Here is a 14,260-nt window from a genome sequence, read left to right as displayed (position 1 = left end):
TGGCATCCAAAGATTTTCCAATTTGAATAAATGCTTGGAGGTAAGGATGACAGCAGTGTTGTAGTCTACGGCGATACGGATATCACTTATTATTGATATCTACATAGCGCATTGATGTGAATCACACTGCTGCTCTCTCATTTAGCTATTTACATTTTACGGATTGTGGTTGTTCTGGATGGCTGTTCACACATGTAAATGTGTATTTGAACCCAATAATGGTTGAATTCAAGAAGTTTAAGTTTCCTATCAATCACTGTGTTTGAAACCAGTGAACAACCAGTGAAACATCCGCTCTTGCAAATCAAATCAAAGTTTATTTGTCACGTGAGCCTATTACAACATGTGTAGATCTTACAGTGAAATGCTTACTTACAATCCCTAACCAACAGTGCAATTTAAGAAAATAGGTATTAGGTAAACAATAGATAAGTAAATAAATAAAAACAGTAAAATGACAGTGAAAATAACAGTTGCGAGGTTATATGTCCCAGACCTGCTGTTTTCAACTCTCTAGAGACAGCAGGAGCGGTAGAGATACTCTCAAAGATCGGCTATGAAAAAGCCAACTGACACTTACTCTTGTGTTACTGACTTGTTGCACCCTCGACAACTACTTATTATGATTATTATTATTTGACAATGCTGGTCATTTATATGAACATTTGAACATCTAGGCCACGTGCTGTTATAATCTCCACCCGGCACAGCCAGAAGAGGACTGGCCACCCCTCATAGCCTGGTTCCTCTCTAGGTTTCTTCCTAGGTTTTGGCCTTTCTAGGGAGTTTTTCCTAGCCACCGTGCTTCTACACCTGCATTGCTTGCTGTTTGGGGTTTTAGGCTGGGTTTCTGTACAGCACTTTGAAATATCAGCTGATGTAAGAAGGGCTATATAAATACATTTGATTTGATATATAGGTGATGCCTGTACAGAGTCAATGTGCAGGGGCACCGGTTAGTCGGGCTAATTGAGGCAATACAGTGCCTTGCAAAAGTATTCACCCCCCTTTTCATTTTTCAGATTTTGTTGAATTACAACCTGTAATTTAAATTGATTTTTATTTGGATTTCATGAAATGGACATACAAAATAGTCCAAATTGGTGAAGTGAAATGAAAAAAATAACTTGTTTCAAAAAATGTAAAACTAAATTTAAACGGAAAAGTGGTGCGTGCATATATACTCACCCCTTTTGCTATGAAGCCCCAAAATAAGATCTGGTGCAACCAATTACCTTCAGAAGTCACACAATTAGTTAAAATCTAAAAGTGTGCAACCTAAGTGTCACATGATCTGTCATGTAAACACCTGTTCTGAAAGGCCCCAGAGTCTGCAACACCACTAAGCAAGGGGCACCACCAAGCAAGAGGCACCATGAAGACCAAGGAGCTCTCCAAACAGGTCAGGGACAAAGTTGTGGAGAAGTACATATCAGGGTTGGGTTATAAAAAATAATATCTGAAACTTTGAACATCCCACGGAGCACCATTAAATCCATTATTAAAAAATTGAAAGAATATGCACCACAACAAACCTGCCAAGAGAGGGCCACCCACCAAAACTCATGGACCAGGCAAGGAGGGCATTAATCAGAGAGGCAACAAAGAGACCAAAGATAACCCTGAAGGAGCTGCAAAGCTCCACACATTTGGTGTCTGCCAAAAGGCATGTGGGAGATTCCCCAAACATATGAAAGAAGGTACTCTGGTTAGATGAGACTAGAATTGAGCTTTTTGGCCATCAAGGAAAACGCTATGGCTGGTGCAAACCCAACACCTCTAAACCCCAAGAACACCATCCCCACAGTGAAGCATGGTGATGGCAGCATCATGCTGTGGGTTTGTTTTTCCTTGGCAGGGAGTGGGAAACTGGTCAGAATTGAAGGAATGTTGGATGGCGCTAAATACAGGGAAATTCTTGAGGGAAACCTTTTTTCAGTCTTCAAGAGATTTGAGACTGGTGTGGAGGATAACCTTCTAGCAGGACAATGACCCTAAGCATACTGCTGAAGCAACACTTGAGTGGTTTAAGGGGAAGCATTTTAATGTCTTGGAATGGCCTAGTCAAAGCCCAGACCTCAATCCAATTGAGAATCTGTGGTATGACAAAGATTGCTGTACACCAGCGAAACCCATCCAACTTGAAGGAGCTTGAGCAGTTTTGCCTTGAAGAATGGGCAAAAATCCCAGTGGCTAGATGTGCCAAGCTTATAGAGACATACCCCAAGAGACTTGCAGCTGTAATTGCTGCAAAAGGTGGCTCTACAAAGTATTGACTTTGGGGGGGGTGAATAGTTATGTACGCTCTAGTTTTCAGTTTTTTTGTAATATTTCTTGTTTGTTTCACACAAAAAACATTTTGCATCTTCAAAGTGGTAGGCATGTTGTGTAGATCAAATGATACAAAGCCCCCCAAAATCCATTTTAATTCCAGGTCGTAAGGCAACAAAATAGGAAAAATGCCAAGGGGGGGTGAATACTTTCTCAAGCCACTGTATGTACATGTAGGTATAGTTAAAGTGACTATGCATAGATGATAAACAGAGTAGCAGCAGTGTAAAATAGGGGTTGGCGGGACAATGCAAATTGTCCGAGTAGCCGATGTGTGGGGGCAACAGTTAGTCGGGCTAATTGAGGTAATATTGTTTAACTTGGGTCAAACATTTTGGGGAGCCTTCCACAAGCTTCCCACAATAAGTTGGGTGAATTTTGGCCCATTTTTCCTGACAGAACTGATGTAACTGAGTCAGGTTTGTAGGCCTCCTTGCTCGCACATGCTTTTTCAGTTCTGCCCACAAATGTTCTATAGGATTGAGGTCAGGGCTTTGATGGCCACTCCAATACCTTGACTTTGTTGTCCTTAAGCCATTTTGCCACAACTTTGGAAATATGCTTGGGGTCATTGTCCATTTGGAAGACCCATTTGCGACCAAGCTTTAACTTCCTGACTGATGTCTTGAGATGTTGCTTCATAATTTTCCTGCCTCATGATGCCATCTATTTTGTGAAGTGCACCAGTCCCTCCTGCAGCAAAGCACCCCCACAACAGGATGCTGCCACCCCCGTGCTTCACGGTTGGGATGGTGTTCTTCGGCTTGCAAGCCTCCTAATATTTCCTCCAATCATAACGATGGTCATTATGGCCAAACAGTTCTATTTGTGTTTCATCAGACAAGAGGACATTTCTCGAAAAAGTACGATCTTTGTCCCCATGTGCAGTTGCAAACCGAGGTCTGGCTTTTTTATGGTGGTTTTGGAGCAGTTGATTCTTCCTTGCTGAGCGGCCTTTCAGGTTATGTCAATATAGGACTTGTTTTACTGTGGATATAGATACTTTTGTACCGGTTTTCATCAGCATCTTCACAAGGTCCTTTGCTGTTGTTCTGGGATGGATTTGCACTTTTCGCACCAAAGTATGTTCCTCTCTAGGAGACAGAACACGTCTCCTTCCTGAGCGGTATGACGGCTGCGTGGTCCCATGGTGTTTATACTTGCATACTATTGTTTGTACAGATGAACTTGGTACCTTCAGGCATTTGGAAATTGCTCCCAAGGATGAACCAGACTTGTGGACGTTTACAATTTTCTTTCCTGAGGTCTTGGCTGATTTCTTTTGATTTTCCCATGATGTCAAGCAAAGAGGCACTGAGTTTGAAGGTAGGCCTTGAAATACATCCACAGGTACACCTCCAATTGACTCAAATGACGTCAATTAGCCTATCAGAAGCTTCTAAAGCCATGACATCATTTTCTGGAATTTTCCAAGCTGTTTAAAGGCACAGTCAACTTAGTGTATGTAAACTTCTGATCCATGAGTTTAAATGTATTTGGCTATGGTATATGTAAACTTCCGACTTCAACTGTAGATGACCAGCAGGGTCAAATAATAATAATCACAGTGGTTGCAGAGGGGGCAACAGGTCAGCACCTCAGGAGTAAATGTCAGTTGGCTTTTCATAGCCGATCATTCAGAGTATCTCTACCGCTCCTGCTGTCTCTAGAGAGTTGAAAACAGCAGGTCTGGGACAAGGTAGCATGTCCGCTGAACAGGTCAGGGTTCCATAGCCGCAGGCAGAACAGTTGAAACTGGATTAGCAGCACAACCAGGTGGACTGGGGACAGCAAGGAGTCATCAGGCCAGGTAGTCCTGAGGCATGGTCTTAGGGCTCAGGTCGAGAGAGGTCGAGAGAGAGACCGGATAAGACAGGAGAAATACTCCAGACTGACCCTAGCCCCCCCGACACATAAACTATTGCTGCATAAACACTGGAGGCTGAGACAGGAGGGGTCGGGAGACACTGGCCCCGTACGACGATACCCCTGGACAGGGCCAAACAGGCAGGATATAACCACACCCACTTTGTCAAGGTACACACCACTAGAGGGATATCTTCAACCACCAACTTACTATCCTGAGACATGGCCGAGTATAGCCCACGATCTCCCCCACGGCACAAACCCAAGGGGGGCGCCAACCCGGACAGAAAGATCACGTCAGTGACTCAACCCACTCAAGTGACGCACCCCTCCTAGGGACAGCATGGAAGAGCACCAGTAAGGCAGTGACTCAGCCCCTGTAATAAGGTTTGAGGCAGAGAATCCCAGTGGAGAGAGGGGAACCGGACAAGCAGAGACAGCAAGGGTGGTTCGTTGCTCCAGTGCCTTTCCGTTCACCTTCACACTCCTGGGCCAGACTACACTCAATCATAGGACCTACTGAAGAGATGAGTCTTCAATAAAGACTTAAAGGTCGAGACCGAGTCTGCGTCTCTCACATGGATAGGCAGCCCATTCCATAAAAATGGAGCTCTATAGGAGAAAGCCCTGCATCCAGCTGTTTGCTCAGAAATTCTAGGGACAGTAAGGAGCCCTGCGTCTTGTGACAAACAACAATATTAATCAGTTACAGATCAATCAAGATTATAAAGTAAACGCACAAAGCATCCTTTTAAAAGCGTGATTTACGTGTAGGCATCTACGGCAGGACCAAATCGGAAAGATAGGTAGGAGCAAGCCCATGTAATGCTTTGTAGGTTAGCAGTAAAACCTTGAAATCAGCCCTAGCCTTAACAGGAAGCCATTGTAGAGAGGCTAGCACTGGAGTAATATGATCACATTTATGGGTTCTAGTCAAGATTCTAGCAGCCATGTTTAGCACTAACTGAAGTTTATTTAGTGCTTTATCCAGGTAGCCAGAAAGTAGAGCATTGCAGTCGTCTAACCTGGAAGTGACAAAAGTATGGATACATTTTTCTGCATCATTTTTGGACAGAAAGTTTCTGATTTTTGCAATGTTACGTAGATGGAAAAAAGCTGTCCTTGAATCAGTCTTGATATGTTCATCAAAAGCAGGGGCGAAAATCTGATATCAACTTTGGAGGGGACAATTACATGACATTTTCTCAAGAGCAATTCCTGAGGGGGACACCAATAGTAGTGCTGTAACACATAGCCTACATTATAATATGGTAAATGTATATTGAGGAACCAAAGAAATAAGGTTTTTGCCGTACTCCTAACTACCGGTACCCAAAACTACACAACTAATCACAACAGCAATACCATTGCCTTTAACAAATCTTAGTTCAGTCACCAGTTTAAGTTGAGAGTGGGGGTATCCATGGCATTTTCCAATTATGTTCCTATTTTACAAGTAAAAAAAATGTTGCCAAACAAAGACTCAACAAACTTACCTGAGACTCCCTGTCTCTGCCAGTCTGTCCCTCCATATCTGTCCCCAACTCTGCTGTCTGTGTGCCATGTGTTGCCTGCTCTGCCTAATGACATCATTGTGAAACATTTCCATTAGAATTTCATTTCTTTCTTATGAACATTTTATCAACTAGTCTTTGAGATATTAGGCTACTAGGGTTCTTACTTTGCGTTTTGGTGTACTGAAAAATACTCTGATGTCCGTCTTTTATTTTTCTGCCATTTTTCTACCTGGCTGGCTGGCTACACACACACAGTGTGTAAGTTATTTACAGTAGGAGATGGGCTTCTATCATCTTATCTTCTATCATTCTATTTGGGCTTCGATCTAAAAGGTAGCTAGCAAATGTGAAACGGATTGCAGTGACAAGAGTTGACAGCTGTAAAGGTTCACCATTTACACAATATATGCTGCAACCTTTTGTAATTTTAAGTTTGTTTCATATTGGCTGGCTTCCAACAATAGCTGAATTTGCAAAGCTAGCGAGCACCAATTCCGTTTCAGTGGTGTTTTCTATAATCTTTGCTACCCGGGTTAAATAAAGGTGAAATAAAATAAATAAAAGTTCCCTTGCGACAATTTAGCTTTTGCAACGAGACCATTAAATATATTTAAGACAATGGTAGAAGAGTGTAGTTCTGTTCAGTTTGGACCTCAGTTTATCGCTAAACTGATCACAGGGACTTTGAAGCACTAATTTACATCATCTGCATGCTGATCTTGGAATAAATTGGCGATAGCAAAGATTCCATCTTTGACGACGCCACATAAATGGAACAGGTAGTAGCTAGCTTAATAGTTAATATTTGCGCGCTAGCTCTGCATATTCAGCTAGTGTGTGTGTGAACCCTGCCAACATAAAACAAAACATTGCATTGGCGCGATTGACTGGATTAACCTCCCGTCAGTTACGTGCATTGAGTGCCTTTCAGACAGTAGATACTAACCCTCTGTTACCTTTCCAACTAAGGAACTGGCAGTGGATCAAACCATTGTGAGGCAAAGGGTGGGGGGGTCGCAATCTTTTGAAACTTAAAAACGCGCTATTAAGTGTCTATAATCAGCACAATTGCTTTCATTGCGTATTATTAATATTATTTAAATTACATAGTTATGTTTCAGTGATATATTGGGGGGGACAAATATTTTTCCCAGGATGGGGGGGTCGTGTCCCCCCCGGGATTTCCACCCCAGGTCAAAAGAGAGATCAGGGTCCAGAGTAACGCCGAGGTCCTTCACAGTTATATTTGACACGACTGTACAACCATCCAGATTAATTGTCAGATTCAACAGAAGACCTCTTTGCTCTCAGCTTTTTTCCATCCACGTAACATTGCAAAAATAAGACATTTTCTGTCCAAAATGGGTCTGCGGCCAATGTCTGGAACGGATTGCAAAAATCACTGAAGCTGAAGACATATCTCCCTCACTAACTTTAAGCATCAGCTGTCAGAGCAGCTTACCGATAACTTGTAATATCGGTAACGATAACTTCATTTTACTTAACTATCCATCATTTTTCCTTGTCTGAAGTATCAAGTTTCCAGTATATATATATATATATATATATATATATATATAAAAAAAAATATATATATAAATTATTACTCTTTCCATCCACCAGATGGGATTGTTTTGCAAAAAGTACCTACTTTTCCAAAACCCCATTTGTTTGATGAATAAATTAAAGCAATAATAGTCCCTATACTTACAAAACCACAAAGGCTGAATTAAGATGTTTTCTAAAAAGGAATTGATATACTGTTACGGACGCAGCGGAGGAAGGACCAGGCTGAACAACATTTGAGATAAATAAGCTTCTTGTGCGTATGGAAAATGTCTGGGATCTTTTATTTCAGCTCATGAAACATGAGACCAACACTTTACATGTTGCATTTATATTTTTGTTCAGTGTATATCATACTACCTCCATGTCAAAATGTGGTGCAAACTGAGACGTCACCACTCAAGTTGGTAATCCAATGTTTTGAAAATAGCTGGCTAGCCGTCTGTGCAGTACATAACATGCACATATCTAATGTTATCTTAAAGCTACCTCTGCAGTTTCTTTTGCCATTGATAGCATGTACATTTATCCTACTTATTCCCTGACATTGCCAGGTTCTGGTTTCTCATTAATTCTCCCTTCCTCCTCCAATGTATTCCACATTGTTGCTACTGTCTGATGAGGAAGTGGACAAACTATTAGAAACGGTGGTAATTTCATTCATCAACATTTAAAAAAGGGTAGTAGACATTTACAGTAGACATTTCCCCCATCACAGTCTAGCTCAAAACTAACGAGACTGTTTCAGAACGTAAAAAGTAACAGTACAAAACATACATTATTTTAGCAAACGTAAAATAATAAGTGAGTTTTGACTGAATAGATATTTAATGAACATTTCAAAACAATACATTATAATATAAACCTGCTAAATTACTCACATCCAGCATAAAAAACTGAATAAACTAAAAGAATTCTGTATTTATTTCAGATGTAACTATTGTTCATGAAGCAAACATTGTATGTTTGGTAGAAAGAAGCTGTCTGTTTTCCTCCCCCTCCTTCATCCATGGTGCTCGTTCAACATTGCATTTGGAGATTCCTGTGAACATCAACAGTCATAAACATGTCATTCTGAACAGCAACATCTTCCTAACAACAATTTAGACCAGTAGACAATTCAACAGAATTCAGTCTTGTTCATGTTGATGATCGGTACAATATGAGACCGTATACCCTGGGTATGAGTCAATATTACATGTTAACTGTTGTAATTACGTTGGTAACCAGTTTTTAATAGCATTAAGGCACCTTGGGAGTTATATACCACGGCTAAGGGCTGTATCCAGGCACTCCGCGTTGCGTCGTGCGTAAAAACAGCCCTAAGCCGTGGTATATTGTCCACATACCACAAACCCCTGAGGTGCCTTATTGCTTAAATATAAACACAGATACATGCGCATGTGAGGTTTCAAATAATAATGTTACTACTACTAGCTTGCTCTCTCCCTGCTTCTCCTGAACATGTTGATCTGATATAGCTAGTTATTATTGTTCTTCCTTGTTCAACCAAAGCAGGCTTTTATCCTCCTTGCTAGTCTTCAGATGCTTGACTACATGATCATCATGTTGTGGCTGTAATATGGACATTGCATTAGAACAAATAGACACACTCTTAGCAAAAATGGGTTCCAAAAGGGTTCTTCAGCTGTCCCCATAGTATAACCCATTTTGGTTCCAGGTGGAACCCTTTTGGGTTCCATGTAGAACCCTCTTGTGGAAAGGGTTCTACCTGGAACCAACAAGGGTTCTACCTGGAACCAACAAGGGTTCTTCAAAAAGTTATCCTACGGGACAGCTAAATAACTTAAGTTCTAGATAGCACCTTTTTTTCAAAGAGTGTAGCTTTATCAGAGACATTTTCAGGAAAAGCAGCTCATTTAGCAAGCCAATAAAATGTCTGATATAACTAGCTAGTAATTATTGTCCTATAGGCTTTCCTCCTCCTCACTGGTCTGCAGATGCTTGAGTACTTTACATTTCCTAGACCTAAGAACTTTATCAGATATACATTTTCAGGAAAAGCAGCTCATTTAGTAAGCCAATCAAATACCCATTGCATCGGTTCAATCTTGAAATATAGCTAATCAAGATAGAGATCTTACCTTTTTATCTCTGTAGCAGTTTGCTCTCACCTTGTCTGGGCACTGCAACTGCCAGATCTTAGTCCACATTCTCTTTTGTCAAGATTCTGCAAGGAGCTAGCCTGTGCTCCTAAAACATGAGTTAATAGCTAAGTTAGCCAACTTAGGCAAATACATCTCAGCTTGCCAACTAGCAAAGCCAACCAATTACACAACAAATATACACAAAGTAAACAATTATTTTCTAAACGAATGTTAGTCTCAACCAAATGACAAGTACAAATAACTATTGCTCTGTCCCACAACGTAACAACCATTAGTTACAGGCTAGACAGAAGATAGCTTGCTAACTAACTATTTGAATTAAAATAAGTTAGCTAGCCAGCGTCAACTTTGTAGTTGTAATGCTATGTGGAAAAAGTTGTTTTCATTTCTTCCTCCATTTCTCACCAACGCCTTGATTCATTTTAACAATTTGATCCATATTGAGAAACATCTCCTCCCTCCCTGAGTAAGCGATTCATCTCAACAGGCCGGAAGTCAAACTCAAAGTCAAAGTCAAAGTCACGGAAATTGAGGTGGGAGGGGCTACAATATGGTACTTTCAGACTCATGAAATGTACACGTTACTACACAATGGTACAATTGATTGACTCTATGTACAGCATTTAGCATGCTCTTCAAACGATTGTTGCCCGCACCCACCCGCCCGACTAGCATCACTACTCTGGACGGTTCTGACTTAGAATATGTGGACAACTACAAATACCTAGGTGTCTGGTTAGACTGTAAACTCTCCTTCCAGACTCACATTAAGCATCTCCAATCCCAAATTAAATCTAGAATCGGCTTCCTATTTCGCAACAAAGCCTCCTTCACTCATGCTGCCAAACATACCCTTGTAAAACTGAAGATCCACAGATCGTTGACTTCGGTGATGTCATTTACAAAATAGCCTCCAACACTCTACTCAGCAAACTGGATGTAGTCTATCACAGTGCCATCCGTTTTGCCACCAAAGCCCCATATACTACCCACCACTGCGACCTGTATGCTCTCGTTGGCTGGCCCTCACTACATATTAGTCCCAAACCCACTGGCTCCAGGTCATCTATAAGTCTTTGCTAGGTGAAGCCCTGCCTTATCTCAGCTCACTGGTCACCATAGCAACACCCACCCGTAGCACGTGCTCCAGCAGGTATATTTCACTGGTCATCCCCAAAGCCAACACTTCCTTTGGCCGCCTTTCCTTCAAGTTCTCTGCTGCCAATGACTGGAACGAATTGCAAAAATCACTGAAGCTGGAGTCTTATATCTCCCTCTCTAACTTTAAGCGTCAGCTGTCAGCTTACCGATCACTGTACCTGTACACAGTCAATCTGTAAACAGCACACCCAACTACCTCATCCCTAAAGGTCATACCTGTGTGCATTTTGGGGTATATTGATGAGACAGAATGGGCAGCTCTGGGATGTGCTTTATTATCACATCGCACCATAGATGATAACTACACCAAACTTCCCACAGAACAAGGATACCTATTGGAAAAGTTTCATAGAGTCAATCATAGATTTAATGTAAATGTCACAGTTGTCGTATGGATTGGACCAAAACGCAGCGGGAATATGTATACTCATCTTCTTTTTATTTTGAAGAAGGAGAAACAACTAAATACGTATACAAAAAAAGAACAAACCGAAACAGTCCTGTCATGTGCAACAAACACTAAACAAGGAACAACTACCTACAAATCCCATAGAAAAACACCCCTCTTAAATAGGACCTTCAAGTAGAAGCAACGAGGAGCAGCTGCTTCCAATTGAAGGTCCAGCCAATAAACATCACATAGAAATAGACATACTAGAACTAACATAGAAATAGACTAACAAAGAACATAGCCCAACAAACCCCGAAACACTCTAAACAAACACCCCTCTTAAATATGAACATAGGCCAACAAACCCCGAAACACTCTAAACAAACACCCCCTGCCACGTCCTGACCAAACTACAGTAACAAATAACCCCTTATACTGGTCAGGAAGTGACCGTAAAATCAGTCACAACAACCTATTTTCAAGTTGGCCGCCATTCATTTGAATGTGGAGGAACTGAATAGATTTTTCGGGGCATAAATTAATAACCTCTTAAGGATTGGACCCTTTTTTTCAAATTTTTGTCTAAAATGACATACCCAAATCTAACTGCCTGTAGCTCAGGACCTGAAGCAAGGATATGCATATTCTTGATATCATTTGAAAGGAAACACTTTGAAGGTTGTGGAAATGTGAAATTAATGTAGGAGAATATAACACATTAGATCTGGAAAAGATAATACAAAGAAAAAACATTCATTTTTTAAATTGTTGTTCCATCTTTGAAATGCAAGAGAAAGGCCATTATATCACTTAGGAGTCAAGGCACAATATAGATTTTGGCCACTAGATTGCAGCAGTGTATGTGCAAAGTTTTAGATTGATTCAATGAGCCATTGCATTTCTGTTCAAAATGTTGTGTCAAGACTGCCCAAATGTGCCTAATTGGTTTATTAACACATTGGTAGAAATATGACAAAACGCTGAAAATGAGGTCAGGTTAAAGATGGGCTCAGGAGATCTTATTCGTTTCCTTCTATGAGATAATATCAGTCATTTAACATGACCTTTATCAATTATGAAGCCTTTATGTGCTTTATGTGCATAAATGCTTAAAAAAAAATCACAAAATGTAACGTTAGCTGATGAAGATTATCTCATAGAACAAAACGTATAACCTTTTCTAAGCCTGTATTTACCAAATAACACATTTTCGGCAATAATTTTAAAAAAGAATACAAAAACGCCATTTATTACCCTATAGGCTGTCGAACGAACCATGGCGGAGTTAGTGCCTACTGCCCTGGGATTGGCTCCGGCATCCTGGGTCAGCCCCAGCTCTCTCTGGGTGAATTTAGTAGCACCCCCTGGTGGCCACGGGCAGGGGATGGGCCCTCTACCGGTGCAGGGAGCTGGCTGGATGTAGTGGCACCCCCTTTTGGCCGTGGGTGGGTTTGGCACCCCTCTCCGGGAGTTGGCCCCCCTTTCCCTGGGTTGGCCCCATCCCTCTCTGGTCCTCTGTAGGGAGCTAGGTGGATGTAGTGGGTCCCCCTGGTGGCTTTGGGCGGGGGTCGCCCCCTCTCCCTGGGTCTGCCTCAGATTTCTGGCCCTCTCCCCCCATATCCCTGGTGCAGGGAGCTGGCTGGATGTACTGGTGCCCCCTGGTGGCCGTGGGTGGAGGTATGCACCCCTCTCTGTGGGTCGGGCCCCCCTCCCTGGATCAGCCTCAGCCCTCTCCGGCCCTTCCCCCCATATCTCTGGGGAAGGGAGCTGGCTGCATTGGCCCCCGTGCCTGGGGGTCGGTCCACCCAGTCTCTGGAGTGAGACTCTAGACAGAGTCTCTGAGTTAGAGCATCAACATCACCTGTAAATGTACACTGAACAGGTGTAATGATCACGTGTAATGCATACAGAACAGGTGTAATGAACGCGTGTAATGCACACAGAACAGGTGTAATGAACGTGTGTAATGTACACAGAACAGGTGTAATGAACGTGTGTTATGCACACTGAACAGGTGTAATGAACGTGTGTAATGCACACTGAACAGGTGTAATGCACACAGAACAGGTGTAATGAACGTGTGTAATGCACACAGAAAAGGTGTAATGAATGCGTGTAATGCACACTGAACGGGTGTAATGAACGTGTGTAATGCACACTGAACAGGTGTAATGAACATGTGTAATGCACACAGAACAGGTGTAATGAACGTGTGTTATGCACACAGAACAGGTGTAATGAACGTGTGTAATGCACACTGAACAGGTGTAATGAACGTGTGTAATGCACACTGAACGGGTGTAATGAACGTGTGTAATGCACACAGAACAGGTGTAATGAACGTGTGTAATGCACACTGAACAGGTGTAATGAACGTGTGTAATGCACACTGAACGGGTGTAATGAACGTGTGTAATGCACACAGAACAGGTGTAATGAACGTGTGTTATGAACACAGAAAAAGTGTAATGAACGTGTGTAATGCACACTGAACGGGTGTAATGAACGCGTGTAATGCACACAGAACAGGTGTAATGAACGTGTGTAATGCACACAGAAAAGGTGTAATGAACGCGTGTAATGCACACTGAACGGGTGTAATGAACGTGTGTTATGCACACAGAACAGGTGTAATGATCACGTGTAAAAATGACCATAACAAACGTTCTAATCACCTGTAAACACACTGGACAGGTGAAAAAATCACGTGTACAAAAAATAACATTTGACACTTGAAAAAAGCAAGTGAAAAATGATCATAACAAGTGTTCAAATCACCTGTAAACACACACTAGACAGGCGAAACAATCACATGTACAAAAAAATGACATTTGACACTTGAAAAAAGCAAGTGAGCTGCCACGCCCTAGCTGGCTCGAGAGGTTTCTTGCCCGGTTGGCTCGGAAGGCGACCATCCCACGTCAAGCCTTAGCCGGATCGTCAGGTTTTTACGCCCAGACGGCTTGTCAGGCTGCTACGCCTCAGCCGGATCTTCAGGCTCCCATGGTCCAGCGGGATCCTCAGGTTGTCACGCCTCAGCCGGTTCGCCAGGCTCCCATGCCCCTGCCAGTTTGTCAGGATTTTACGCCCTGCCGTTTTGTCCAGCGTCCGTGCCTCGGCCGGCCTGTCAGGCTTGCCCAGGTGGGACGTCGGGTGGTGCCCCTAGAGTAGGGTGTACTGTCACGCCTGCTCCTGCTCCCTTTCCCTGGCATTCGAAGGCACCAGGCTCCCCAGCATTACGCACTCCTGCCACCATCAGTACGCACACTTTCCTTTCCCCGTCACGCGCATCAGCATAT

General features: G+C 42.4%; 1 long non-coding RNA gene across 1 annotated transcript; it reads right to left on the bottom strand.

The window, feature by feature from the left end:
- Nucleotides 1–7,540: 7,540 nt before the first annotated feature.
- Nucleotides 7,541–9,934, bottom strand: LOC106581249 (uncharacterized). Its single transcript, XR_001323053.3, has 3 exons — nucleotides 9,815–9,934; nucleotides 9,386–9,494; nucleotides 7,541–8,322 (listed from the first exon to the last, which is right to left on the bottom strand). It is a non-coding gene; the product is annotated as an uncharacterized LOC106581249 (long non-coding RNA).
- Between the last annotated feature and the right edge of the window lie 4,326 nt (nucleotides 9,935–14,260).

This window comes from Salmo salar, chromosome 20 (genome assembly GCF_965601325.2).
Source record: "Salmo salar chromosome 20, fSalSal1, whole genome shotgun sequence".
In the NCBI taxonomy this organism is placed as follows: Eukaryota; Metazoa; Chordata; class Actinopteri; order Salmoniformes; family Salmonidae; genus Salmo; species Salmo salar.
The sequence above is the reverse complement of the archived record's forward strand: the minus strand, read 5'-3'. Positions and strand labels throughout refer to the sequence as shown.